We start from the raw sequence: 27,849 nt of genomic DNA, 5'->3' as shown, positions 1-27,849 counted from the left end.
TCCCCACTTGGGCCTTGGTGACCCAAGTTGCCTTCCACCGTTTGGCCTTTTAAGGCTCATTGATATTAAATTAAATATAAAAGCCCTCTAAAATTACTAGAGCATATTATGTATAATTTAACAGCCCCAAAAACATTTTCCACCTATATATTAAATCATTGGTATTACCCAATACTCTCTGAAACCCTTTTGGTGACCCTGAAACGCTTTCGGATCCTCTCGCAACTATTCTGAATATTAACGAAACTATTTCACTAATAAATCCTTGATACTCTCATCCTACTAACACTCAGCAGATCACGATAACCTTAAGCATGTGACCCTGTAGGTTCGGTAAACCATAGACATGAATGAAACCCCTTCATTCAACGATCGATAGCGGAACCGTGGACGTCCATATCGATCCCTATGATTACACGAATGTCATTCGAGTGAACCTTTGGTTATCATGTGATGTTCCCTTTTCTTCAAGATACTTTACAAAACCCAAGGTGACATATATCGGTATCCTCTTGATTCATACACATGCTCACTATACCGGTCTCCTCGTTGCCAGTTTTGTTCTTCTTTCTCGTTCTCATGTTGTGGCATCTCGGTGACATAATTACCTGTGTCACCACTTCCAAGATGTGATGGTATTTGAATAATCCTAAAACCTAAAAAGTGCTCGTGGGCTCTATGTCTTACAGAGCACACACCCTTCCGCGTCGTCCGATCGAAATCGCGGCCTCAGGTGCTGGGCGGTCTGGGCCGAAAGCAAACTATTCACTCACCCCGTTTCTCTGCCCCGTGCGGTCGTGCCCCACGACCCATTCCTCTCCCTCATCCACGAACTCATCTTCTTCCTCCCCATGCACACCTTCCTCCGCGCCCCGGCGAGATCCGTTGCGCCCAGCCTCCATCGACCTGGCCACGCCGGAGCTCCTCCTTCCCCAGCCTTCTTCTCCGCCGACGCACCCCACACCCCAGACCGGCAGCGAAGCATCCTGCACCGGCGGACGCGCTCCCCCGCCTCTGACCGGCGCCGACGTTGCCCCACGCCCCGCTTCTCCCTTCCGGCATCGTCCTGCGCCCCGCCGCATCGATCCCTCGCCGATTCGATGCATCCCGCGGCTGGGACCTTCGATCCCCGTCAGATCCTGGCCCTTCTTGTCCAACAACGACAACAAAAGCACGCAGCGGCTGCTCTGGCTGCCCCATCGCAGATTCCAACCAGCGCCCCCCTGCTCGCTGTGGACTTGTGAATCCATATGTCAACATACAGTGCCGGTGCATGGGCTGCGTCGGCAAGGTCGACAAGGCAATGCCCTCCGTGAGGACCTTCTTAGGTACGCATGCATTGCGCAGCCTACCTGGCCTGAACCCTCTTACTTGGTTTGCAGGAACATCCAATTTTCTTGATTTTTTGGTTTGACAGGGGTTGAAACGTCAGTGGGAGCGACGTCGGCACTGGAGTCGTGGCCGTGGCGGGCGAGGTGAACCCGGCGGAGCTCTGCCAGTGGCTCAAGAGGAAGACAAGGAAGGATGCCAAGATTGTCCACCTTCGTACACCTGCTAAAGAATCATAATAAACAGGTATGCATCCCTCTCGTGTACTTGTACTACAGAACAGAATGAAGGACGATATGTGTAATATCCAAATGAATGTACTTCTACTTTGCTATCCTCTACAAATGGTGAGAAGATTCGTGTGTACTTCGGTCTTGCCAGAATGATGATACAAACACCAATTGTATGAAACAGAAACCGTTTTAAAAGAATAAGAAGAAAAAAAAGATGAATCCACATGTCCAAGGAGTAGCCATCCCGAGTTGCTTTGTTCCATTTCTCATGGACAAGATGGATCCTGTATGTAATTCCTGGTAGTCTGCAGTTGCCCTTTCGTCAGATTCGTCGAGCAAGGGCGGCATTGTACACTGATTTCTATGGGAAATACTACTAAAGATGCACTCCTTTGATTTATGCGTGTGTATGTGTGTGTGTGTGAGTGTGTGTGTGCGTGTGTGTGTCTGTCTAGGCATTAATCTTGTGAAGATTTGCCACCTGCTTTTGCTTCTGAACATTTTCTACTAAATATTTATTAATTTGTATGAAATTCTCTCTTCTATCATCTGAAATTTTCCCTTGCACTTCTATCATCCGAAATTTGGTTTGGAGGTTGGGAGAGGGAAGCAGGGGTGGGGGTTGGCGTAGTATGTGGATTCGAGGGGGCGAATCGACCATTTTGCATGGCGGTGGAGTTTCGTGGTTGGGGTGGTGGGTGGTTTCGTGAGTTGGAGTGCCTCGGGAAAGTGCCGAAAATTTCCCAACACAGAGCAGACAGTTGCTACATATGCTGTTGTGAGTTGCCCAAAGTATTTTTTAGAAAATGATAGTCAGTCCATGCTTGGGTTTTTTATACAAATGTGTCACTAGGTTTACATGGACTTTGATCATGTGTTTAAACTTGCCTATCCATTTTTTATGTGTATTTTTTCCTCAAAATGATGCAAAAAAATTGTGCTTAGAGTGTAGCCCCCCATGATAGTTCAAAAAACACACACATATTAGGGGCTAGGCGACTTCAGACAGCTAGACCAGGCAATTGAAACACATAGATCAAGCAACTTAAAAACTATTCTAGGCAAATGGCAGCAAGAGAGAGATAAGTCAGGTAAGTGACATGGTAGGCACTAGGCACACATTTAGGGGGCGGCATCATCACTGCCTACGTGTACTGCGAGCACCTCCGCCGCCTGACCCGCCGTCTCTTCGCTTCTCCTCGCGGGCCACATCGAGCTTGGAGGCGAGTCATTCTCCTTCAATTTCTTTACTTCTGGTTCGGTTGCGATAGCTTCTGCTGAAACGGATCTACAGGACCAAGGCGGGTCGCGCGGACAACAAGGTGGCATGGAAGGTCCAGCAGATTACTTCATAATGCGGTCATCACGCATAGGGACACATGTTCTTTATAATGGATAAAAAAGAATATCACAACCTTGTTATAGCTTTATAACGGATAGGGACACGTGTTCTTTTTTTATCCATTATAAAGAACATGTGTCTTGTATGAAAACTTGTCGATATTTGCTTATCTGTGTCCAAGTGATTGCAACATATAATAATCCAGAAAAAAAATCAAGATTTATATTGAGCTATTGGACTCATTTCTTCTACTGGACTTGCTCAAACTTGCATGGTATTTTGATAAGTAGTTGCCTCATTTCTGCTATTGGACTTGCTGAATGGGTTGACATGCAGTTTGTATCCACTATTTTATTTTCTTTGGCAAGCAAGCTAATGAGTTGGCTGCACAATCTATGGAAATTTTCTACAAACCCAGTATGAGTTGCTAACTTTTAATCCTTGTTCTAAACAAAACCCTGGTTTACTTGGATATAGTGAGCAATTTGCTTCGATCAGAGCACAACTTGCCTGCAACAACTAAAGCATGTGTCCAGGGGACACAACACATCTTGATGTTCCACACATAGGTTTGCCTGAAACTTGTAGGAAAATTGCCTACAAACCAAGTAGTAGTTGCTCCTGACTTCCACTATTTATTTTTCTTCGGCTAGCAAGCTTATGAGTTGGCTACAGAATCTACGGAAACTGCCTATAAACCTAGTACGAGTTGCTACCATTCAATCCTTTTTCTAAACAAAATCTGGAGTTGCCTGGATATACTATGCAATTTGCTTAGATCAGAGTACAACTTGCCTTCAACCACTAATGCATTTGCCCAGGGGACACATCACAACTCGATGTTCCACACAATATGTGTCCACATTTTTTTTGCCCGAAACATGTAGGCGAATTTCCTACAAACCAAGTAGTAGTTTCTCTGACTTCCACTATTTTTTTCTTTGGTAACTAAGCTAATGAATTGGCTGCAGAATCTATGGATATTGCCTACAAACCGAGTATAACTTTATAGAGGCTACTTGTAGTTGGCTACTTACCGTATCAAGTACAGTACTACACAGGAAAGGATACTTGTAGTTGTACAGCACAGCCAATCTACACAAGAGACCCAGACCCCCTCCCTCCCTTTGACCTGACCGCTTGGCCGTACCCCGCCTTTTGCATTTGCTTCAAGCCTGCAACACTACCACACAGGTCTAGAGGCCTATGTCGGCTACAAAGATCCCTCGTGCAGACTTGAAGCATAAAAAATTGCTGCTATGTTAATTTATCCCATCCCCTGGCTTGGGAGAAGAAGATGCTGGAGCAAACCAAAACCATTGCTCAAAACGCTACCCTGATCACCTAAGTTTCATAAATATGCTTTCGTAGACGTTCTTACCTAAACAAATGGTTTGTTTTGTTTGCAGGGCCTCACTAAATTCTAAAATGATGTCAAAGCAACGTTTTCGAGGTTTTGTGCACATGCTCAAGCAAGAAGATTCAACATCCACTTCTAGGTAATCTTCGTACAAAGCTATTCAATTTTTTTGTTTCAGCAAAAAAGAGGAGTTGCCTCAAACTTGTGCATTTTGCCTATATCCCAGCGGGACTTGCTTTTTATTTTCCCTGTTTGCAAGCAAGAAGCTTTGCCAGCTACTTCCAGGTAAATTTCACACATCCCCAATAGCTTTCCAACTAGTTTTTTCTGCCTCCCCAGTAGCTGGCTATTAGCTTTTTTGTTCCAGCAAATACATGGAGTTGCCTGAAACTTATATGCAAATTGCCTACATCACATGAACACTTGCTTTTTGCCACTGGCTTAGATCTTCCAGTGAACACAATCCATCTGTATGTTACAAGTATCATCATCATTACCTGAGACTTTATGATTAATGTCACCGTCCTAGGCATATATCAGAGTTTGTCAGCATGTTCCCTGCCTTGTTCCTTCTTGGGAACTCATGTTTATCATGCATGTCAAATTTGCCCATTTCGTAGTTCTTCACCCTGTCCTGATATTCATTTGTTGCTTTCAATGAGTCCGAGGTTGTGTATTTTCCCTGTGTCAACTCTGAATTGTTGTCATGTGTAGTTTGGGGGCAATGCAAAATGCAATGGCCAGCAGGTGTGCTCTTGTAGAATACAACTGCAAGAGAAGCATGGCACATCCCTGACAAACACGGCGCCGTGTTTTACATGAATTGGTCCTCCTTATAGCTTGCTTTTTTTAAGGAGTTGTGAGTTGTACATTTTTCACACAGAAGGTGATTTAGTGACATCTGAGGGATGTTTTCTTGTGTGTGAAAACTGAAAATAGGTGCACTGAAAACTTGTCAATATAATTTTGTTTTTTGCTTCTTGGTACCAGGATGATGAAGTTGTGTCGGTGTTCGGGTGTTCGTCGGAAACGATGCGTATAGAGGATCTTCTTGCAGACTGGAATGACAAAGACCTTTGCGCATGATCTGCATGTTAGGTTGGTGATTTGATTTTTGTCTGATGAGTGTTGTAGTAGTTACACAACTTGTGCCTGAGAATGTAGTAGTTTTTATAATTGATGATTATGCTTTCTTCTAAGTTAATGATTCTACAGTAACCTACCCACTTGCCTAATAATGTCAGCAAGTTGCGCAGAATAAATGTTTTTGGCATATGAATGTGGCAACCAGTAAGAGATTGAGGAGAGAGGTCTTGTAGTGCCGGTAACCAGCAAGCGAATTAGGAGCGAGAGCCAAGAGGGCGCCACCATTTATGTGTCGTGACCACCTAGCAGGGAGGAGCTAGATCCAGAAAATCTTTTTCCTAGTGGTCGAGAATTGGCCCGCAAATCTCCAGTAAGTATCTCAAAATCTCCCCCCCTAAGCATGGTTGAAGAGGGGTATGCGCAGTCCCAGGTTTTTGGGCGAATCGATGATTTTCTGCAAGGGGTGGTTTTGCGGCGTGGGGATGCAAGGGGTGGAATCGTCGACATTTTGAACCGAAACTGTCCAAAAGTTGCCCGACGTATAGCAGTTAGTTCCTAGAGATGCTGGCGCTAGTTGCCTAGAGATCCGTTCTTGAGAGTGTTGGGTTTTATTTTCGCCCAAAACTTACCCAACACATGATAGTTAATTACTGGAGAGGCTGACACGAGTTGCCCAAATATATTTTTTAGAAACAAATTAATTTAGTTTGCCCAAAAGTTGTTATTTTCAATAGGATAAGTTGCCTACATATAGACAGTACTTGCCTAAATCAACTAAGTTTGTAGATATTTTGTTATCCACTAATTTGATACACGGAAATAGCTTGTCGTTTGGTCCACTTAAATATGCAAACCATTTCGGTTGTAACATAATCAACACCCATTATTTGATACATGGATAATGTTAGGAAAAAAGTTGCCTTATAGTACTAGAAAGTACTTGTAGGCTAGGATAATATTCGGGGAAAGTACTTCGTGGCAAAGTTGCCTAACTTTGTAGTGTTGTAGGCAAAGTTAGGGGAAGCATCAAAGTAGCCTTATATAGCACCAAAGTCTTCTTGTGTTCATTGATACTGCAAAATTGCTTCCTGGAACACCAAAGTTGCCTCAGATAGCATCAAAGTTTCTTAAAAAAAAGTTCGGTCAAACATACCCATATGACGTCTTGTTTCGAAGAGCTCATGGCAAGAAAGCAAGCGGTGAAAACGAAATTTAATTTTGACGCTCAGTTTCGAAGTTATAGCTTTTTACGTTTTTCTGAATGAACTAAATGCACGAGATGCATTTTCCTAACTTGTGTGCTCCATATGAGCAGGAAGGAGTGATGGAACCACTTGGTGGGGAGGCAAGATGTTTTCCGTTGAGGGCCACATGGGATGGGGACAACCTTTCCTTTCTAGGACGGTGTGGACAGAATTTTACTTTTTGGGGGTGTGTGCTCGGGGGCACTAGCCAGCCAACGGGTGCTGGCTAGACGCGTCCTTAAATAATTTGTAATGAGGTTGTACTTAAACTCGATGAGCTTCAAAACGGTCGTGTTGGTTTGTTCCATCACTTTGCTTTTATTTTATTTTGCTTTTTATTTTTATTTTTCCTTTGCAATTTTTCGTTTGCAAGTTAGTTTTCAAAAAACCAAAAACCAAAAAAATAGAATAAGCTGTGCTTTGCTCTTGTTCTTTATCTTGCCCTTTGGAGTTCATCTACATTTTGTTTTCAGAGGAGTTAATCAACGCAGAACAACGAGGAATGCAAGAGTAAGGAAGAGAAGTGTGTAAATTCGCAATCGTGAAGGTATGTCCTACGACCCCCGTCTTTTACACTTGGAATACTTAGAGTAGATGTAGTAGTATTATGAGATGGGAGTAAGTCATGATAGTTAAGACAAACAATTTGTTCCAGTAGCCGAAATAATTTTGTAGTCTTTGTTCTGTTCAGTTTAGACAATCAAGATTCGCCGTGGGACTGTTTTTAAATGAAATGATATTAATCAAGAATAGCTATGCACAATGGAAAGTCTTTCAAGACTTGGGACTTGAGAAATTTGTATTAGAAGTGATGTTTGAATTGCTCAACCCCATGTTATTAATTTTAATAGACTTAATAGCACTTGTCTATAGGAACTTAGTTTAAGGGTGAACGAGATTATGCCAAAAATCTATGTTGTATCTTTATATGGTGCTTTAGCTCCTTACTGGTGCCATGGCCCGCTACTCTATGCACGTGTACGTGTGTAAATGTGGCTTCGTCACCTTTCTTGATGTTATGTTGAGGACTTTGCTAGCCAATGAACGATCCACCAAGAGCGATATCTCGGATTTCGGCTATGAATTTGTTACCGTACGAAGTGGCAACACTGCAAACGCATATTGTTAGCTTTCTCTTGAAATGGTGTGTATGTGGTAAATACATGGGACTGATCAAAATAGCTCGAAAGAGACATATATCAAAGGTCCATAGTTCCCAAACATTAAGCCACAACGAAAACCTATGCATGATCACTTAGTTGGCATAATCCCTTCACGTGATAATCAAAGTTCCAAAGAACAATGATTCGAATAAAGTGCTTGAGACTGTTGAGGAGGAAATGATTGTGGATGTGCTTAAGAGCATTAGAGTATCATATTTTACTATATGTTTTTCACTCCCTAACCTACATTTTATTGGCTTTATCAAAAGAAAACTCTTCCGCGCATTCCCGGCAAGCAAGTGTTGTCTAGAATAAATAGAATATAGTGTTGCAAAGTTGTTTTATCTATTAGATCAAGAACTCTGTGTTGATTATCTTTACTTCACTAACACTTGCACTATAACCATGCCACCGCTACAGCTATGCTAAGTTCTCAGGTCAAGAAGCGGAGGTCTATCTAGGCGTACCGATTGTAAGTGAACCAAAACATTCTCATTATTTCGGTTTAAACAACTGAGTTCCTTATGATTCGGATTTCTCTTTATGTTGCTCGAGGACGATCAAGTTTTATATTAGTTCTTTTAAAAAGGTTTTCGTTAGTTTCCGGCTATTCTTTATTTCTTTTTTTTAGTTTTACTTTTCCTTTTTGTTTATCATTTTAATTTTTATAAACTATTTTTTAATATTTTCTTCTTGTTCAGGAATTATAAATTTTGTTCACGAATATTAATATGGTACGAATATCGAAAGTCGTTCATTTCCTCAAAACAAATAAAATTTGTTAAAAAATATTTGGAATTCAAATTTTCAAAAATTTAAAAGGTTTGGGTTTTAAAAAATGCTCATATATTTTTAAAAGTGACAAATATTCAGAATTTAAAATTCTCACATTTAAAATGTATATATTCATATATTTCTAATATATATTTTCAAAATTCTCAATTGCAAACGTGCTTTTCAAAACGATATTAGAATTCCAAATTTTGTTCAGTATTTTTAGAAAAACATTCAGACTTTCATTATTTGTTCTAATTTTTTCAAATGATTGAAATTTGAAAAGTTCATGATTAGAATTTCTGTTATTGTTTAAAAAAATGAAATTATAAATGTGTTTATGTTTTTGAAAATTATTTTTGAACTTCATATTTTGTTCCAATTTCTCAAAAAATTGTTTGTGTTTTTCGAAATGTCTTCAAATATCCCGCTGCAGTGAGTTCTTTATAACATTGACGCTGGCATATGTGTTAGTAGCCATAAGCTCTAGTGGCTAGTAGCACACGTAGAGGAATGGGACGTCATAATTTTGATTCCGCAGAAAAACACTGTTTCTTTTTGCAGTTTTTCACGTTATTTTTTTTTGAACCGGGCATTACCCCTTTCTATTACTGCAACATAATGAAAATACAGCAGTTCAAAGAAAGGAGAAAAGGGGAAGCGAGTCCAACGCATCGCCGGAAAACCCACTGTGAGCACTCGCCATCGAGATTACTCACCGTGGGGCGAAAACCTGACGACACCAATTCTCAGTGACTAGAATCCAGAGCCTACAACCCCAAAAGAACACAAGACAAAAGCTCGCAACAGCTGAGCAACAAAGTTTCAAGCCCGCGCAGGGGAAAACAACTCAAACATCTAGCTAAACCACACGAGCAGCATCTTAGTTTTTCGCTTTATAAACACCATTTTGCTTCGGTGCCTCCCTGTGCGCCGGCTCAGTCTTGGTACCTCTGCGTTGCGCGCAGCATGGATGGGGGGATGTATCTGGTGCACCGGACTATTTGTGCTACCGGTGCACCGGTCGCCGTTACACATTAAAAAATATTCCAAAAAATCCAAAAACAATTTAGCGTATTGACACAACATCAATGTACGTTGTCACAAAAATTTAAATCAATATTCGAAACATTGCTTCAGATGCCAAAAATAACAAATTTGACATTGAATAGTACATAACACAAGTTGGGCTTCAGTTTTGGCCCATTAGCACATTGACGTCAAATTTGTCATTTTTGTATCTTGAGCATTGTTTTAAATTTTGATTCAAATTTTTGTGACAACATACATTGATGTTGTGTCGATAAACTAATTTTTTTCTGGATTTTTTTGAACATTTTTTAATGTGCAACGGAGTTTGGTGCATCGGTAGCACCAATTCCCTTGATGCATCAGATATGTTCCCGCATGGATGGAGGCCACGGAGAGAGGAGTGGGCCACAGCTTGCCAGCCCGTCACATTCATTTTGTGGGGGTGGCTATATGTCGCCCGCTGCGAATTGTACAACGGCTCGCCTGCCATGACCAGCTATTGGACCGGCCCTGTTAACGTGTTCCACAACATGTCATATTTTTTATTCACATTTTTGTACTTTCTGTTATGTGCTAATTTTTTTACTTTACACACACACACACACACACACACACACACACACACACACATATATTATAAAAACCTTTTACATGATTACAAAAATGATCTTTTATTTAAAATATTAAACGTGTATAGAAAAATATTTTTGATGTATAAAAATGTAAATTGTGAATGACAAAAGTAAATAATGTAAATCATGTGTATGAAAAAAATTGGACATTACAAAAATGTTTGGGTGACTAAGAAAAGATCCATACATTTACAAAATGTACGTTACATTTATACAATGTTCACAAGTTTCCAATATGTGTTCGTGTGAATATTAAAAAATGTTTGTACAATGTTAGAAAAATGTTTGCTTAGTTCGAAAAAAAGTTTCAACACGTATTTAAAAATATTTAACATGTATTCAAAAAAATGGTCAAAACATGTTGTTGTGAACCAAAATCATGATACTTATTTTGGATCGGAGGAATATTTAAAAATGTGAAAAGTTTATATAAAAATGTTTTAGATGTATACGATAAATTTGCAATATGTATGAAAAAAAGTTGACATCGTAATATATATTGAAAAAATGTAATCATATGTTAAAAAAATAAACCTGTGTAAAAGGAAATCCTAATCTGTAAAAAATATTTAATATGTGTATGAAAAATGTAGACTTGTGTTCAAAAAATAAAGAACCACAGAAAACGTGTGAAACCAAAGAAAGAATCAAAAAAGAAAAAAGTAACAAAGAAAAGCATGGAAGAAAAAGAACAAAAAGAAAATCAAAAAGGTAGAAAACCAAAGAAAACACACACAAAAAAGAATAAAATAAAGTGGAAAAATAAATGGAAAACCAAAGAAAATTCATAGAAAACCTGAGATAATCCGGGCTACAACAATGGGAAAAACCAAATGAAAAAAACAACAACAGAATAACGAACTCGCGTCATGCTGGAGTGTCGGGTCGGCCTGGTGTCGGATGCCTATAGGTGACGAATCTGGCAAGACATAGTTGCGCCTTTTTTTGCCGAACACCAGCTTTGAGGGTTTCGGTTAGGGTTGCCGTCGCCACCGGAGAATTTTTGGCCCCCTTGCCTCCGGCTGCCTTCTAGGCACTGAGAGGTGAGAGGACCTCGCATCTTCAGGAGTTCTTTGTTCTTCGTTATCATCGAGTGATCATCGTTTTTTTTGTGAGAATAAATTTACTCCTGTTCATTTGGCGGTGCCATGAGGTTAGAGAGTTTTCGGTCCTCGTAGATCCGATTATTCGGATCTGATGAGTTTATGTTGGTATGTCAAACTTTTTTTTATTAGTTTGATTCTTTGTGGAGTTGAAATCTTTGATTGATCGGGCTTCTGCAAAAAAAATTTGATCGACATCGTGGTGAAGATATTGTGATCCGAAGAGCTGCACTTTTAGGGGATCATCCCCAGCCCAAGAAAAAGAAAAGGTACGTTTATCAATCAAGACTTCACATCTTTTTGGATAGATGACACAAGATGCTTTAAAAATCATTATTGGTAATACTCGTGCGGGTGAAGTTAATTGGTTTAATTGCAACCTTTTTACTGGAGTCTTTGGAGTATTTTTTCTAACAGAGACTGATACCGCAAAAAAGGTGTTTTCAAAAACAAATGTTGTAAAATCTTAGCCATAAGAGTTACTTTATATTTTCTTGGATTTTTGATCTAAATTAGTGTACCTATAATTGTTATGAGTATGGATAAAATTGCATATGTTTCTTAAAAAAAGTTATTCACGCCTTTTTTCGTGGGCGCCCCTTGAAAAAACCTTTTTTTTCGTCGGTATATACGGATGGAATAGAGGTCGGCAGAACTACTTTTACAGGAGGACGAGTTCCCGTCGTCTTGGTCACGTGATCCAAAGCACAAGAACGAACAAATACAAATGCTGGCGACAAGTCGATCGGGGGCCCGCGATACAACAACCCACTCCCGCCACCCGGTCGGTGTCGGTCCCCGCGAACGGCCGAGAAAGCCCACGGCGAGAGGGACGCCGTTTCCAACCCTGCTGCGCGCCCGCGAAGGCGCCAAAAAGAACAACTCCAGTTCCAGTCTCCAAAGGGACACAGCCAAAACGAAGGTGCGTTGCATTGCATGGGATCAGGCCTCTTCTTTTCCCTCCTTCAGACAACGACTCGCCAGCTGAGAGGTTCACCGCTCCATGCACGTATGTCTCATCGATCATCTATCTATCTATCTACCGCTCGCAAGGATCATGCACGTCCGATCGACTGTTTTCGCCGTCGCCTGGGAGCTTAATTGGTGCATGCAGAAGAATTAAAGGCTTGGAAAATGATCATGGGGGTGGTTTGGAGCCCAAATTTGGGGCAAATATGTGCACAAAAAAGATTAATATAGGCCCAGTTCACCGTGACAAGTGACAACAGATTTGTGCCTAGTCGAGCTTATAGGTGAGACTAGATATCAGCTTGAGCTGGGGCAGAGAGAACCGTGTTATATATATTCTGATCTCACGTTATTTTTCACGAGACCGATGTGGAATACAGATTGACGGCAATTTGCTATGGAATTTGTTCTCCAGACTACGCAAAAATCTCTAGAAGGAAAGGTGATACTTCGTTCAAGAAGGAATAGACGGAACTTTCATCATACATGTGGTCAAACGTTTCTAATTTATTCACAATTATTAATTAAAAAAATAGTAAGACGCCCTTTACATCCCATTCATCTAAATAAATTCAAAATGTGTACAGTGAAACTTCAAAAGGAATTTCTAATGCAATAACTTTTGAAGTTTGACCGCACATATATGAAGTTTGGCAAGGACATCAATATGATGTAAGGGCATCTCCAACGCCGACCCGCAAACATCTCGCAATGATTCGGACCGCGAAAGCCATCCAATACGGGTCTGTAACGTTCCGCGGTGCAGTCCGGGCGCGATTTTTTCCGCAAACCGGAGACAAAAATGGGAAAGGTTTGCAGGAGTCCGGATCGATCCCAAGCCCGCTTCTGACTGACCTGGCCCATCAGAAACCTCTTCCTCTCCCGCGTGTTTTCATTCAGTGCAGCAACAGAGCGTCAGCGCCTGCATTCATGCTTGGCCAGAGCGGACGCAACCGCTCACTAGCACGCGGCATTAAAGCGGCGCGCCGGCCAAGAGAGCGCCGCTTCCCGATGCAGGCGACTGTCGCATGTTCAAACTACACGACGCCCACCTGTCCATCCATTTGTCGCCCGCATTGATGGCACGCAGTTGCCAAGGCATCTCCTCCGGCGCCACCCGTCCGTCCCTTTGCCGCCCACCGGTGATATATAAACCGATGCCCCGGTGCCCCGACCATAGCAAAATCCATCCCCCTCCACACCACTCCCCGCCATGCATCCCTCTGCCGCCAAAGCTCTCTGGAACGGGCTGATGTCGGAGCAGAAGAAGGTCATGGCCGCCATTGTTGCCGACTGGCAGGCTGGCAGGTAGCCGGAGGACGTGCAAATGGAGGACGCCTCCTCCGACGACCTAGCGCCAGCCTCCTCCTCTGCGGCACCATCCTCATCCGCTCCACCCTCGCTGGTGCATTTCACCATGACCATCCGCGAGGCCCATGCCCGTTATATGGACATTGTGTGGGAGGAGCGGGACCAGCAGTTCCGGCAGGCGCAGGCCAACACCAACTGCAACCACAACCTCTCCAGAAGCATCTGCAGGCAGACGAGCAGGTCGGCGCCGGCAGAGTGGCCACGCCGGACGCGGACCTGGCGGGGCAGAAGACGTTGATCGAGTCCTACCGCTTCGCCCACGAGATCCGCCTCGCCCATTGGCGGTACCAGCAACGGGTGGTCGAGGTGGTGGCCGCCGACAAGGAGTGCAGCGATGAGGTGGGCGAGGCGTTGTTCGGCGACACCGACGAGGAGGAGGACGCACCCCGGCGCTGATGAAGCTATGTACCTAGGGTAGGGTCATGGACCAGTCCAACATACCCTCCCCAAGGACATCTCTACAAAGAATCAGAAGCAGTCGAAGAGAAACCATCATCCACTCGACCGTGGAGACGCGCTCACTCGACCACCTTGAAGACACTCGACCACCAGAAGATGAGGAATCCTCCACTCTGCAACGGTCAGGACTTAAACCATAGCATTATGAGCAGTTATGACGCTTTACTGTAGACGTTACCATTAACGCCTTTCCTTTATGGACATTGAATCCTGTGTAACGGAGGGGAGCTGGGGTCCTGGCGCACTCTATATAAGCCACCCCCTCCTCTGGGACAAGGGTTCGCATCTTTTGTAAACTCACACACACACGTATAATCCAATCGACCGCCTCAGGGCACCGAGACGTAGGGCTGTTATTTCCTCCGAGAAGGGCCTGAACTCGTAAAACTCGCGTGTACAACTTCTTCATAGCTAGGATCTTGCCTCCTCATACTTACCCCCCATTCTACTGTCAGTCTTAGATCCACGACAGTTGGCGCCCACCGTGGAGCCGGTGTCTTAGCGACTTATTGGAGAAGTTGCAATTTTTTCCGATCCCCATCACCATGATTCTAGGCGGAGGTTTGGCTGAGGGCCGCGAGATCCGTCTCGGCGCGCTCGTGTTTGTCGCCGACGACTCCGCTTGGCTTCAGGAGGAACCACTCGACGTCGACGCGCTCCCCGCCCGCGGGGCGACACACTTTCACGCGTGCGTTCGCGGCGTCCTCCTGCGGCAACCGTCAACCCAGTACCAGTCGACTCCAATGGCTTTCCCCCTCCCTGCGACCCGCCGGAGCAAGCGCACCGGCCGGTCGAGACTTCAACGGCGGGTGAAGCATGCGGTGGCCCGCCAGTCCGCCACCCCTCAAGTCGCGGCGATTGAGCCCGACGAGTCTCTCTACGGCCTGTTCGATCTGTCGACTGGCTCCGTAGAGACTGCATCCGAGTGCGGCAGCAACGACTCAGCAGCGGAAGTCCTGGTGGTCAATGGACCACGCGGCTCTCCTGGCTTCGATCGTGAAGACGGAGGTGACGGGAACGGCGGTCCGTCACGCGTTCACGAGGAGTACCGCCCCAAGCCTCTCTCCTCGCAGCAGAAAGAAGAACTTCGTCGCCGAAACATGGATGCCCTGCATACTCCTATAGTTGGAGATACACCGGAGGCCCAGGCCTTGGAGCAGGCTCGCCTGGCCAATCTGGCTGAGCGCACTTGGCTGGAGAACCTCCAGCGCGCACTCGACGATCACGCTCGTCAACGTGCTCCTGAGTCCAGCCGATGCCAACTCTTTCCACCACCGGCTCAGGTATACTGAACACCGATCCAAAACCTAGCAGCTGCTGCCCGAATAGCAGAGTCGATTCAACCTTCCCAGTCAGAAGCTGGCCGAGGTCTGGCGCAGATCAGGGCCTTGCTCCGGGCAGCAGGAGAGCAGAATACGGCCGTGTCTCAGTCACGGGATAGGATCCATAGCAGATCTATGGCCGCAGATACGGTCCAGTCGGCCCATAGCCCGAGATCGCCCCCGAGGCGTGAGGGACGTGGAGAGCGGCATGATCAGTACAGAAACCAGGAGCAGTATGATCGTCGAGCCGATCGCGATGGTCGCCGTCGAGTGCCCACGCCTCCTCCAAGGAGTGGGTCATACGCGCCGCGGCCACATGAAGACAGACGCCCTAATAGCGTCGGAAGAGGTATTCCAGTTGACCCCAGGGAGCCAGGCTTTGATGCGAGATCTATTCTCGTGCAGGGCTTGGTCGACAGAAACAGAGCTCATCGAGATGGGCATGACAGAGGCCCGCAAACCAGCAATAGGGTGCATGTCTCTGGCCCAAAGTGCTTCAGCAGAGCTATCAGAGCTGCAGTGATTCCCCCCAACTTCAGGTTGGCGACTGGAGTCAGTAAGTTCACCGGAGAGTCCAAGCCTGACACCTGGCTCGAAGACTACCGAGTGGCTGTCCAGATTGGTGGCGGCAATGATGAGGTGGCCATGAAACACCTTCCTCTGATGTTGGAGGGCTCGGCTAGAGTATGGCTGAATCAGTTGGCACCTGGCAGCATCTATACTTGGGAAGATCTCGCCCGAGTGTTTGTCAGAACGTTTGAGGGTACTTGCAAACGGCCACCAGGTTTGACAGAATTACAGTGTTGCGTCCAGAAACCGAATGAAACTTTGAGAGATTATATCCAGAGGTGGATCCCACTGCACCACACAATGGAAGATGTGTCTGATCATCAGGCAATTTGTGCTTTCAAGGAAGGCGTCAGGTACCGGGAGCTGAATCTGAAATTCGGTCGGACAGGAAACATGACTCTGACTCGGATGATGGAAATTGCCACCAAGTATGCCAATGGTGAGCAGGAAGAGCGACTGCGGAGCGGCAAGCACAAAGCAGTCGCCCACGAAGCCGGAGGAGGAAACTCCAGTCGGAAACGAAAATGCAAGGCCGAACTAGCTGCTCCGGGTGAGGCCTTGGTTGTGGTTCAAGGAAAGTTCAAGGGGAAGCCCAAAGGGCCGTGGAACCCCAAGAAAGTAAAAGATCAAGATGGAAATGATGTGTTGGATCTGCCGTGACATATTCACACCAAAAAAGACGAAGAAGGTAATTTCATTTATCCAAAGCATACCACTCGACAGTGTCGACTCCTGATCCAGCAGTGCCGAGAGAAACAGCCCAAGGAAAAGGAGAAGGAGGCAGACAAGGCTGAGAGTGAAGGAGAAGATGATGATGGTTATCCTCACGTGAATTCCACTCTGATGATTTTTGCTGATGTTGAAAACAAGAGTCGATTGAAAGTCATCAACAGAGAAGTGAACATGGTCGCTCCGGCGACACCCAGTTACTTGAAATGGTCGCAGACTGCCATTACGTTCGACCAGTCTGATCATCCAGCGCACATCGCCACCCCTGGGAGGCAAGCGCTGGTGGTCGACCCGGTGGTCGAAGGCACTCGACTGACAAAGGTCCTGATGGACGATGGCAGTGGCCTGAACATTCTGTATGCAGAAATGTTGAAAGGAATGGGCATTCCGATGTCTAGACTCAGTGAAAGCCATATGAGTTTCCATGGGGTCATCCCAAGCAAGAAGGCTGCGTCCCTCAGTCAGATTGCACTCGACGTGGTTTTCGGTGATGCCAAAAATTACCGCAAAGAAAAGTTGACGTTTGAAGTCATGGATTTTCAGAGTGCATATCATGCAATTCTGGGCAGGCCAGCTTATGCACGATTCATGGCTCGACCTTGTTATGTGTACCTCAAACTGAAGATGCCTGGTCCTAGAGGAGTGATCACTATCTCTGGTAATCAGAAAAAGGGGGAAGAGTGTTTCCAGAAGGGCTCAAAGATCGACGATGCCCAGATGGCCGTGGTAGAATTGCAAGAATACCAGAAAAATGCAGACCCGAGTGACTTGCTGCGAGCCAAGAAGCCAGCCACAGATTCAGCATTCCAGTCATCTAGCGAGACAAGGTCTGTTCACATTCACCCGACGGATCCCAATGCAGCTCCGAACCACATTTCGACCACACCCGACTCCAAATAGGAAGAAGCGCTCATCCAGTTCCTCCGTGAGAATTGGGACATCTTTGCATGGAAGCCTTCTGACATGCCAGGTGTTCCCAGGGGACTGGCTGAGCATCGTTTGCGAGTTGACTCGAAAATGAAACCAGTCAAAGAGCATCTTCGACGGTCCGGCGTCCAGAAAAGAAAAGAAATCGGCGAAGAGGTGGCTCGGCTTTTGGCAGCTGAGCATATCCGAGAGATTTACCACTCTGAGTGGTTAGCCAATGTTGTCATGGTCCCAAAGAAAGATGAGTCACTCCGCATGTGCATCGATTTCAAGGATATCAATCGGGCCTGCCCGAAAGATCACTTCCCTCTCCCTCGCATCGATCAGATAGTCGATTCGACTGCTGGGTGCGAGCGTTTGTCCTTTTTGGATGCCTACTCCGGGTACCACCAGATCCGTCTGTACGGACCCGACGAAATAAAGACAGCTTTTATCACCCTGTTTGGATGCTTCTGTTATGTCACAATGCCATTCGGCTTGAAGAATGTCGGAGCCACATTTATGCGGATGATTTAGAAGTGCCTGCTCACTCAGATCAGTCAGAATGTGGAGGCATACATGGATGACATTGTGGTCAAGTCACGTAAAGGTTCTGACCTGCTGACCGACCTCGCTGAAACCTTTGCCAACCTCCGAAGGCGCTATACTCCGAATGAAATGCCCTGTGTGTGTGCATGATGTCCAGAAGCTCATGGCTTGCTTGGCCGCCCTGAGTCGATTCATTTCTCGCCTCGGTGAAAAGGCGCTGCCTCTTTACCGACTGATGAAGAAATCAGATAAGTTCGAGTGGACTCCAGAAGCTGATACAGCATTCGCAGAGCTAAAAGCCCTGCTTTCCACCCAGCCGGTGCTTGCTACTCCAGTCAGCAAAGAGCCTCTACTGCTTTATATAGCAGCCACTGGACAAGTCGTCAGTACAGTACTTACGGTCGAGCGGGAAGAAGAAGGAAAAGCGTACAAAGTCCAACACCCAGTTTATTATATTTCTAAAGTCTTGACCCCGTCAAAGCAGAGATATCCTCACTATCAGAAGCTTGTCTATGGAATTTACATGACCACGAAGAAGGTTGCACACTACTTCTCAGATCACTCTGTTACAGTCGTCTACGACGCTCCATTGTCAGAGATTCTGCACAACAGAGATGCAACTGGTCGAGTGGCAAAATGGGCGATTGAACTCCTTCCCTTGGATATCAAGTTTGAGGCAAAGAAAGCTATCAAGTCCCAAGCAATAGCAGATTTCCTTGCCGAGTGGATCGAACAGCAACTGCCGACTCAAGTTCACTTTGAGCACTGGACCATGTTCTTGGACGGATCCAAGATGTTGAACGGTTCTGGTGCTGGAGTAGTTCTGGTATGCCCCCGAGGAGACAAGCTCAGATATGTCCTCCAGATTCACTTTGATTCCTCCAACAATGAAGCAGAATATGAAGCACTCCTGTATGGGTTGCGCATGGCCATCTCACTCGGCGTCCGTCGCCTCATGGTCTATGGCGACTCAGATTTGGTAGTTAATCAAGTGATGAAGGAGTGGGACGTCAGAAGTCCAGCCATGACTGGTTATTGCAACGCGGTGAGAAAGCTTGAGAAGAAGTTCGAGGGGCTAGAACTCCACCACGTCCCCCGATTGAAAAATCAAGCAGCCGGCGAATTGGCAAAGATAGGTTCCAAGAGAGAAGCCATTCCCAGCAATGTGTTCTTGGAGCATATTCACACGCCAACAGTTCAGGAAGACCCTTTCACTGAAGAGCCTCCGCAACCCAAGAGCGCCACGGATCCGACTAAAGTCGAGGTCCCAGCTGTGGTCGACCTGATCATGGAGGTTCTGGCCATTACTCCCGACTGGACGGTGCCCTACATTGCGTACATCCTCAGGAAAGAGCTCCCATAGGATGAAGAAGAAGCTCGATAGATCGTCCGTCGATCCAAAGCTTTTACTGTGATAAGAGGGCAGCTGTTCAGGGAAAGTGTGATTGGAGTCGGTCAGAAGTGCATAACACCAAAAGAAGGTTGAATGATCCTCAATGACATCCACTCGGGGACCTGTGGTCACCATGTGTCCTCTCGGTCCATCGTGGCTAAAGCATACCGAGCTAGATTCTAATGGCCACGAGCAAATGAGATGGCAAAAGATATAGTCGACAGATGTGAAGGCTGTCAATTTTACTCTGATATGTCTCACAAGCCTGAGTCAGCCCTGAAGACCATCCCCCTCATCTGGCCCCTCGCTGTTTGGGGACTGGATATGGTTGGACCGCTGAGAACCGGCAAAAGCGGCTTCACTCACGTGCTCATTGCAGTCAACAAATTTACCAAATGGATAGAAACCAAACCTATCAAGAACCTTGATGCTAGCACCGCTGTCAGTTTTATCAGGGAATTGACATTCAGATATGGAGTCCCACATAGCACCATCACGGACAACGGGTCGAACTTCGATTCTGATGAGTTCAGAGCTTTCTGCGCCTCTCAGGGCACTCAAGTCGACTATGCTTCTGTCGCTCACCCGCAGTCGAACGGACAGGCAGAAAGAGCCAATGGCCTAATTCTCAAAGGACTGAAACCCCGACTGATGCATGATCTCAAACACGCGACAGGTGCTTGGGTCGATGAACTTTCGTCAGTTCTGTGGGGCTTAAGGACAACTCCTAATTGGTCGACTCGAAGAACTCCTTTCTTCTTAGTTTATGGAGCCGAAGCTGTTCTGCCAAGTGACTTGCTCCACAATGCACCCCGAGTTGAACTCTTCTCCGAAGCGGAAGCAGAGCAGGCCCGACAAGATTCAGTCGATCTCCTAGAAGAGGAAAGAGAGATGGCCTTGATCTGCTCGACCATTTATCAGCAAGACTTGCGTCGATTCCACGCCAGGAATGTGAGGGGTCAGGCCTTTCAAGAAGGAGACTTGGTTCTTCGAGTGGACCAGCAAAAACCACACAAGCTCGCTCCAACTTGGGAAGGCCCCTTCATCGTCACCAAAGTTCTCCACAACGGAGCATATCATCTTTACAGTATCAAGCATCAGAAAGACGAGCCACGGGCTTGGAACGCGGAGCTGCTCCGCCCCTTTTATACTTAAACACTCGCTCGAATAAAATGTAATAAGCAACACCTTTTGTAATTTGTTTATCAAAGACAAGAGCTTACGGTTCCCTCATTCGATTGTGTTGTTCTTATTTACTTTTGAAATCCCCCAGTGGGTGGGCTTAGTCGTGAATCCGTTCCGCCTAAGTTCAAAAAAATCCTACCGAGTGGAGAGCAACCCTCCCACTCGAGGGCTTAGTTGCAGTCGAGCACTCGCCTAAGTTCTCTTACTAAGAGACTTAACGGCAGTCCAGCACTCGCCTAAGTTTGAAAAAATCCCACCGAGTGGAGAGCAACCCTCCCACTCGGGGGCTTAGCTGCAGTCGAGCACTCGCCTAAGTTCTCTTACTAAGGGACTTAACGGCAGTCCAGCACTCGCCTAAGTTTGAAAAAATCCCACCGAGTGGAGAGCAACCCTCCCACTCGGGGGCTTAGCTGCAGTCGAGCACTCGCCTAAGTTCTCTTACTAAGGGACTTAACGGCAGTCCAGTACTCGCCTAAGTTTGAAAAAACCCCACCGAGTGGAGAGCAACCCTCCCACTCGGGAGCTTAGCTGCAGTCGAGCACTCACCTATGTTCTCTTACTAAGAGGCTTAACGGCAGTCCAGCACTCGCCTAAGTTTGAAAAAATTCCACCGAGTGGAGAGCAATCCTCCCACTCGGGGGCTTAGCTGCAGACGAGCACTCGCCTAAGTTCTCTTACTAAGAGGCTTAACGGCAGTCCAGCACTCGCCTAAGTTTGAAAAAATCCCACCGAGTGGAGAGCAATCCTCCCACTCGGGGGCTTAGCTGCAGTCGAACACTCGCCTAAGTTCTGTCACTAAGAGACTTAACGGCAGTCCAGCACTCGCCTATGTTTGGAAAAATCCTACCGAGTGGAGAGCAATCCTCCCACTCGGGGGCTTAGCTGCAGTCGAGCACTCGCCTAAGTTCTCTTACTAAGAGACTTAACGGCAGTCGAGCACTCGCCTAAGTTTGAAAAAATCCCACTCGGGGAGCAATCCTCCCACTCGGGGGCTTAGCTGCAGTCGAGCACTCGCCTAAGTTCTCTTACTAAGGGACTTAACGACAGTCCAGCACTCGCCTAAGTTTGAAAAAACCCCACCGAGTGGAGAGCAACCCTCCCACTCGGGGGCTTAGCTGCAGTCGAGCACTCGCCTAAGTTCTCTTACTAAGAGGCTTAACGGTAGTCCAGCACTCGCCTAAGTTTGAAAAAATCCCACCGAGTGGAGAGCAATCCTCCCACTCGGGGGCTTAGCTGCAGTCAAACACTCGCCTAAGTTCTCTTACTAAGGGACTTAACGGCAGTCCAGCACTCGCCTAAGTTTGGAAAAATCCTACCGAGTGGAGAGCAATCCTACCACTCAGGGGCTTAGCTGCAGTCGAGCACTCGCCTAAGTCCTCTCACTAAGAGACTTAACGACAGTCCAACACTTGCTTAAGTTTGAGATCCATCCCTATCCGCAAGGACAACGAGGTGCAGGTCGACTGCCACCTTTTCCTTCGGAGCTGCGACACAAATACAACGTCCGCTCCATCCCCATCCGCAAGGACGACAAGGTGTAGATCAACTGCAACCTTCTCCTTCGGAGCTGCGGCACAAATACAACGTCCGCTCCATCCCCATCCGCAAGGACGACGAGGTGCAGATCGACTGCAACCTTCTCCTTCAAAGCTGCATCACAAATACAAAGTCCGCTCCATCCCTATCCACAAGGGAGACGAGGTGCAGTGAGCAAAGTCCATCCGGAGGCAAACACAAGCACATTCAGAGATAAACCAAATTCAAATAAATCCTAAAAGGTTCCAGGCAGCGAATCAAAAGTACTCGGGCACCAAGCCCGAAGGAGTTTAACGGTTACAGAAACCACTCGACATTCCGAGGCAAATTTAAAGCGTATCCAAGTTTCATAAGATTGTTCACTCGGCCGGAGGAGGGCTGGCAGGCTCCACGAATGCGTCCAGATCGATCCCATCAGCGATCCGAGTGGCGGCAGCAATGAAAGTCTCCATGAAGGACTAGAAGTCATACTTTTTGGTGTTAGCAACTTTGATTGCAGCCAGCTTGTCTTCACGAGCCTCCTTGCAATGGACTCGCACCAAGGATAGCGCCACATCAGCACCACACCGGGCGGAGGATTTCTTCCGTTCTTGCACTCGGTCAGGGATCTCGTTCAGGCGAGCCATCAGAGGTTCCAGATCATTCTCAAGCGTCGCCCCGGCCAAAGCATCCAATCGATTCGAGAGACAACCTCCTTCAGGTGTGCGAGGTAGCTTGTGGCGCTGGCGATACAGGACTCCAGTCGGAGCACGTTCATCGTAGTTTCGTCGCAGACTGGAGAAGCGATAGGGTCCAGACCCGTCTCGACCCTTCCAGTTTCTTCGTCGAAGTCTTGGCAGAGTTCTGTAGCCAAAAGCCAGTCCATCGACCGAGCAAGACCCAATTGCAAGCATCGACACAGTCGGATTAAAAGAAATACCTTCCAGCACGAGATAAAGCTTCTTGGCGAGGGTCCTCAAATAAGCTTCTGTGTCATTCCTCTTGCGGATCGCAGACTCCAACTTTTCGTTCAGGACGACCTTGTCCTTCTTCAGGATGGTCACTTCGTGGTTAGCTTCATTAAGACAAGATTTCAGTCTATTCACCTCTCCTTCAAGCATTCCAACTGAAGCAAGCTTCTTGTCTGCGAGAGCGGTTTTGTCTTGGGCTGCTTTTTGCGCGACGGCGAGGTCCGAGTGTTGGGGAACGTTGCAGAAAACAAAAATTTTCCTACGGTTTCACCAAGATCCATCTAGGAGTTCATCTAGCAACGAGTATTCAGATTTCATCTACATACCTTTGTAGATCGCGAGCGGAAGCGTTCGTTAGAACGAGGATGAAGTAGTCGTACATGACGTGATCCAAATCACCGATGACAAGCGCCGAACGGACGGCACCTCCGCGTTCAACACACGTACGGGACGGGAGACGTCTCCTCCTTCTTGATCCAGCAAGGGAAGAGGAGAGGTTGATGAAGATCCAGCAGCATGACGGCGTGGTGGTGGATGCAGGGCGTCACAGTTGCAGGGCTTCGCCTATACAACGCGGGAGAAAGACGTAACGGGGAGAGAGGGAGGGCCAGGGGCTGTGTATGAAGTCCCTCCTCTCCCCCACTATATATAGGGGTGCTAGGGGGGGCAGCCGGCCCTAGGAGATGGATCTCCTAGGGGGGGCGGCGGCCTAGGGTGGGGGGCTTGCCCCCCAAGGCAAGGGGGCGCCCCCTTTAGGGTTTCCCCCAACCCTAGCCGCATGGGCCCCTAAGGGCTGGCGCCCCAGCCCACTATGGGCTGGGTTCCCACCTATTTCAGGCCATGGGGCCCTCCGGGATAGGTGGCCCCACCCGGTGGACCCCCCGGGACCCTTCCGGTGGTCCCGGTACAATACCGGGTACCCCGAAACTTATCCCGATGGCCGAAACAGCACTTCCTATATATAATTCTTTACCTCCGGACCATTCCGGAACTCCTCGTGACGTCCGGGATCTCATCCGGGACTCCGAACAACATTCGGGTTACTGCATATACATATCTTCACAACCCTAGCGTCACCGAACCTTAAGTGTGTAGACCCTACGGGTTCGGGAGACAAGCAGACATGACCGAGACGACTCTCCGGTCAATAACCAACAGCGGGATCTGGATACCCATGTTGGCTCCCACATGCTCCACGATGTTCTCATCGGATGAACCACGATGTCGAGGATTCAATCAACCCCGTATGCAATTCCCTTTGTCAATCGATATGTTACTTGCCCGAGATTCGATCGTCGGTATCCCAATACCTCGTTCAATCTCGTTACCGGCAAGTCACTTTACTCGTACCGTAATGCATGATCCCGTGACCAGACACTTGGTCACTTTGAGCTCATTATGATGATGCATTACCGAGTGGGCCCAGTGATACCTCTCCGTCATACGGAGTAACAAATCCCAGTCTTGATCCATGTCAACCCAACAGACACTTTCGGAGATACCCGTAGTCTACCTTTATAGTCACCCAGTTACGTTGTGACGTTTGGTATACCCAAAGCACTCCTACGGTATCCGGGAGTTACACGATCTCATGGTCTAAGGAAAAGATACTTGACATTGCAAAACTCTAGCAAACGAACTACACGATCTTTATGCTATGTTTAGGATTGGGTCTTGTCCATCACATCATTCTCCTAATGATGTGATCTCGTTATCAATGACATCTAATGTCCATAGTCAGGAAACCATGACTATCTGTTGATCAACGGGGCTAGTCAACTAGAGGCTCACTAGGGACATGTTGGTGTCTGTTATTCACACATGTACTACGATTTCTGGATAATACAATTATAGCATGAATAAAGACAATTATCATGAACAAGGAAATATAATAATAATGCTTTTATTATTGCCTCTAGGGCATATTTCCAACAGTCTCCCACTTGCACTAGAGTCAATAATCTAGTTACATTGTGATGAATCGAACACCCATGGAATTCTGGTGTTGATCATGTTTTGCCCTAGGGAGAGGTTTAGTCAACGGATCTGCTACATTCAGGTCCGTATGTACTTTACAAATCTCTATGTCTCCATCTTGAACATTTTCACGAATGGAGTTGAAGCGACGCTTGATGTGCCTTGTCTTCTTGTGAAACCTGGGCTCCTTGGCAAGTGCAATAGCTCCAGTGTTGTCACAAAAGAGTTTGATTGGCCCCGACGCATTGGGTATGACTCCTAGGTCAGTGATGAACTCCTTCACCCATATTGCTTCATGTGCTGCCTCCGAGGCTGCCATGTACTCCGCTTCACATGTAGATCCCGCCACGACGCTTTGCTTGCAACTGCACCAGCTTACTGCCCCACCATTCAAAATATACACGTATCCGGTTTGTGACTTAGAGTCATCCAGATCTGTGTTGAAGCTAGCGTCGACGTAACCCTTTACGATGAGCTCTTCATCACCTCCATAAACGAGAAACATTTCCTTAGTCCTTTTCAGGTACTTCAGGATATTCTTGACCGCTGTCCAGTGTTCCTTGCCGGGATTACTTTGGTACCTTCCCACCAAACTTACGGCAAGGTTTACATCAGGTCTGGTACACAGCATGGCATACATAATAGAACCTATGGCTGATGCATAGGGGATGACGCTCATCTCTTCTATATCTTCTGCCGTGGTCGGACATTGAGCTGAGCTCAATTTCATACCTTGTAACACAGGCAAGAACCCCTTCTTAGATTGATCCATATTGAACTTCTTCAATATCTTATCAAGGTATGTGCTTTGTGAAAGACCTATGAGGCGTCTCGATCTATCTCTATAGATTTTGATGCCTAATATGTAAGCAGCTTCTCCAAGGTCCTTCATTGAAAAACTCTTATTCAAGTAGGCCTTGATGCTGTCCAAGAGTTCTATATCATTTCCCATCAAAAGTATGTCATCCACATATAGTATGAGAAATGCTACAGAGCTCCCACTCACTTTCTTGTAAACGCAGGCTTCTCCATAAGTCGTAAACCCAAACGCTTTGATCATCTCATCAAAGCGAATGTTCCAACTCCGAGATGCTTGCACCAGCCCATAAATCGAGCGTTGGAGCTTGCACACTTTGCCAACATTCTTAGGATCGACAAAACCTTCCGGCTGCATCATATACAATTCTTCCTTAAGGAAACCATTAAGGAATGCCGTTTTGACGTCCATTTGCCATATTTCATAATCGTAAAACGCGGCAATTGCTAACATGATTCGGACGGACTTCAGCTTCGCTACTGGTGAGAAAGTCTCATCGTAGTCAACCCCTTGAACTTGTCGATAACCCTTAGCGACAAGCTGAGCTTTATAGATGGTCACATTACCATCCGCGTCTGTCTTCTTCTTAAAGATCCATTTATTTTCTATGGCTCGCCGTTCAACGGGCAAGTCAGTCAAAGTCCATACTTCGTTTTCATACATGGATCCTATCTCGGATTTCATGGCTTCTAGCCATTTGTCGGAATCCGGGCCCGCCATCGCTTCTTCATAGTTCGAAGGTTCACCGTTGTCTAACAACATGATTTCCAAGACGGGGTTGCCGTACCACTCTGGTGCGGAACGTGTCCTTGTGGACCTTCAAATTTCAGTAGGAGCTTGATCAGAAGTATCTTGATCATTATCAATAACTTCCTCTCTAGTCGGTGCAGGCACCTCAGGAACATTTTCTTGAGTTGCGCCATTTTCCGGTTCAAGAGGTAACACTTCATCAAGTTCTACTTTCCTCCCACTTACTTCTTTCGAGAGAAACTCTTTCTCTAGAAAGGACCCATTCTTGGCAACAAAGATCTTGCCTTCGGATCTTAGGTAGAAGGTATACCCAATAGTTTCTTTTGGGTATCCTATGAAGACGCATTTTTCCGACTTGGGTTCGAGCTTTTCAGGTTGAAGTTTCTTGACATAAGCATCGCATCCCCAAACTTTCAGAAACGACAACTTAGGTTTCTTCCCAAACCATAATTCATACGGTGTCCTCTCAACGGATTTTGACGGAGCCCTATTTAAAGTGAATGCGGCAGTCTCTAAAGCATAGCCCCAAAAAGATAGCGGTAAATCGGTAAGAGACATCATAGATCGCACCATATCTAATAGAGTGCGATTACGACGTTCAGACACACCGTTACGCTGAGGTGTTCCAGGCGGCGTGAGTTGTGAAACTATTCCACATTTTCTTAAGTGTGTGTCAAATTCGTGACTCAAGTATTCTCCTCCACAATCTGATCGTAGAAACTTGATTTTCCTGTCACGTTGATTCTCAACCTCACTCTGAAATTCCTTGAACTTTTCAAAGGTTTCAGACTTGTGTTTCATTAAGTAGATATACCCATATCTACTCAAATCATCAGTGAGGGTGAGAACATAATGATAGCCACCGCGAGCCTCAACACTCATTGGACCGCACACATCAGTATGTATGATTTCCAATAAGTTGGTTGCTCGCTCCATTGTTCCTGAGAACGGAGTCTTGGTCATTTTACCCATGAGGCATGGTTCGCACGTGTCAAATGATTCATAATCAAGAGACTCTAAAAGTCCATCATCATGGAGCTTCTTCATGCGTTTGACACCTATGTGACC

At 46.3% G+C, this 27,849-nt stretch overlaps 1 long non-coding RNA gene across 5 annotated transcripts; it reads left to right on the top strand.

The window, feature by feature from the left end:
- The first annotated feature begins 711 nt into the window (after window positions 1-711).
- Window positions 712-6,899, top strand: LOC125531579 (uncharacterized). 5 transcript variants are annotated; one of them, XR_007293344.2, is made up of 8 exons: window positions 712-1,328; window positions 1,418-1,575; window positions 4,314-4,403; window positions 4,491-4,549; window positions 4,979-5,150; window positions 5,255-5,362; window positions 5,521-5,720; window positions 6,666-6,899. It is a non-coding gene; the product is annotated as an uncharacterized LOC125531579 (long non-coding RNA). The 5 variants fall into 5 exon arrangements; XR_007293342.2 differs by having other exon boundaries at window positions 713-1,328; window positions 5,509-5,720; XR_007293341.2 differs by lacking the exon at window positions 4,979-5,150 and having other exon boundaries at window positions 716-1,328.
- Window positions 6,900-27,849: the final 20,950 nt, after the last annotated feature.

Source organism: Triticum urartu, chromosome 4A (assembly GCF_056163025.1).
Source record: "Triticum urartu cultivar PI428250 chromosome 4A, HENAU_Tu73, whole genome shotgun sequence".
Classification (NCBI taxonomy): Eukaryota; Viridiplantae; Streptophyta; class Magnoliopsida; order Poales; family Poaceae; genus Triticum; species Triticum urartu.
The sequence above is the reverse complement of the archived record's forward strand: the minus strand, read 5'-3'. Positions and strand labels throughout refer to the sequence as shown.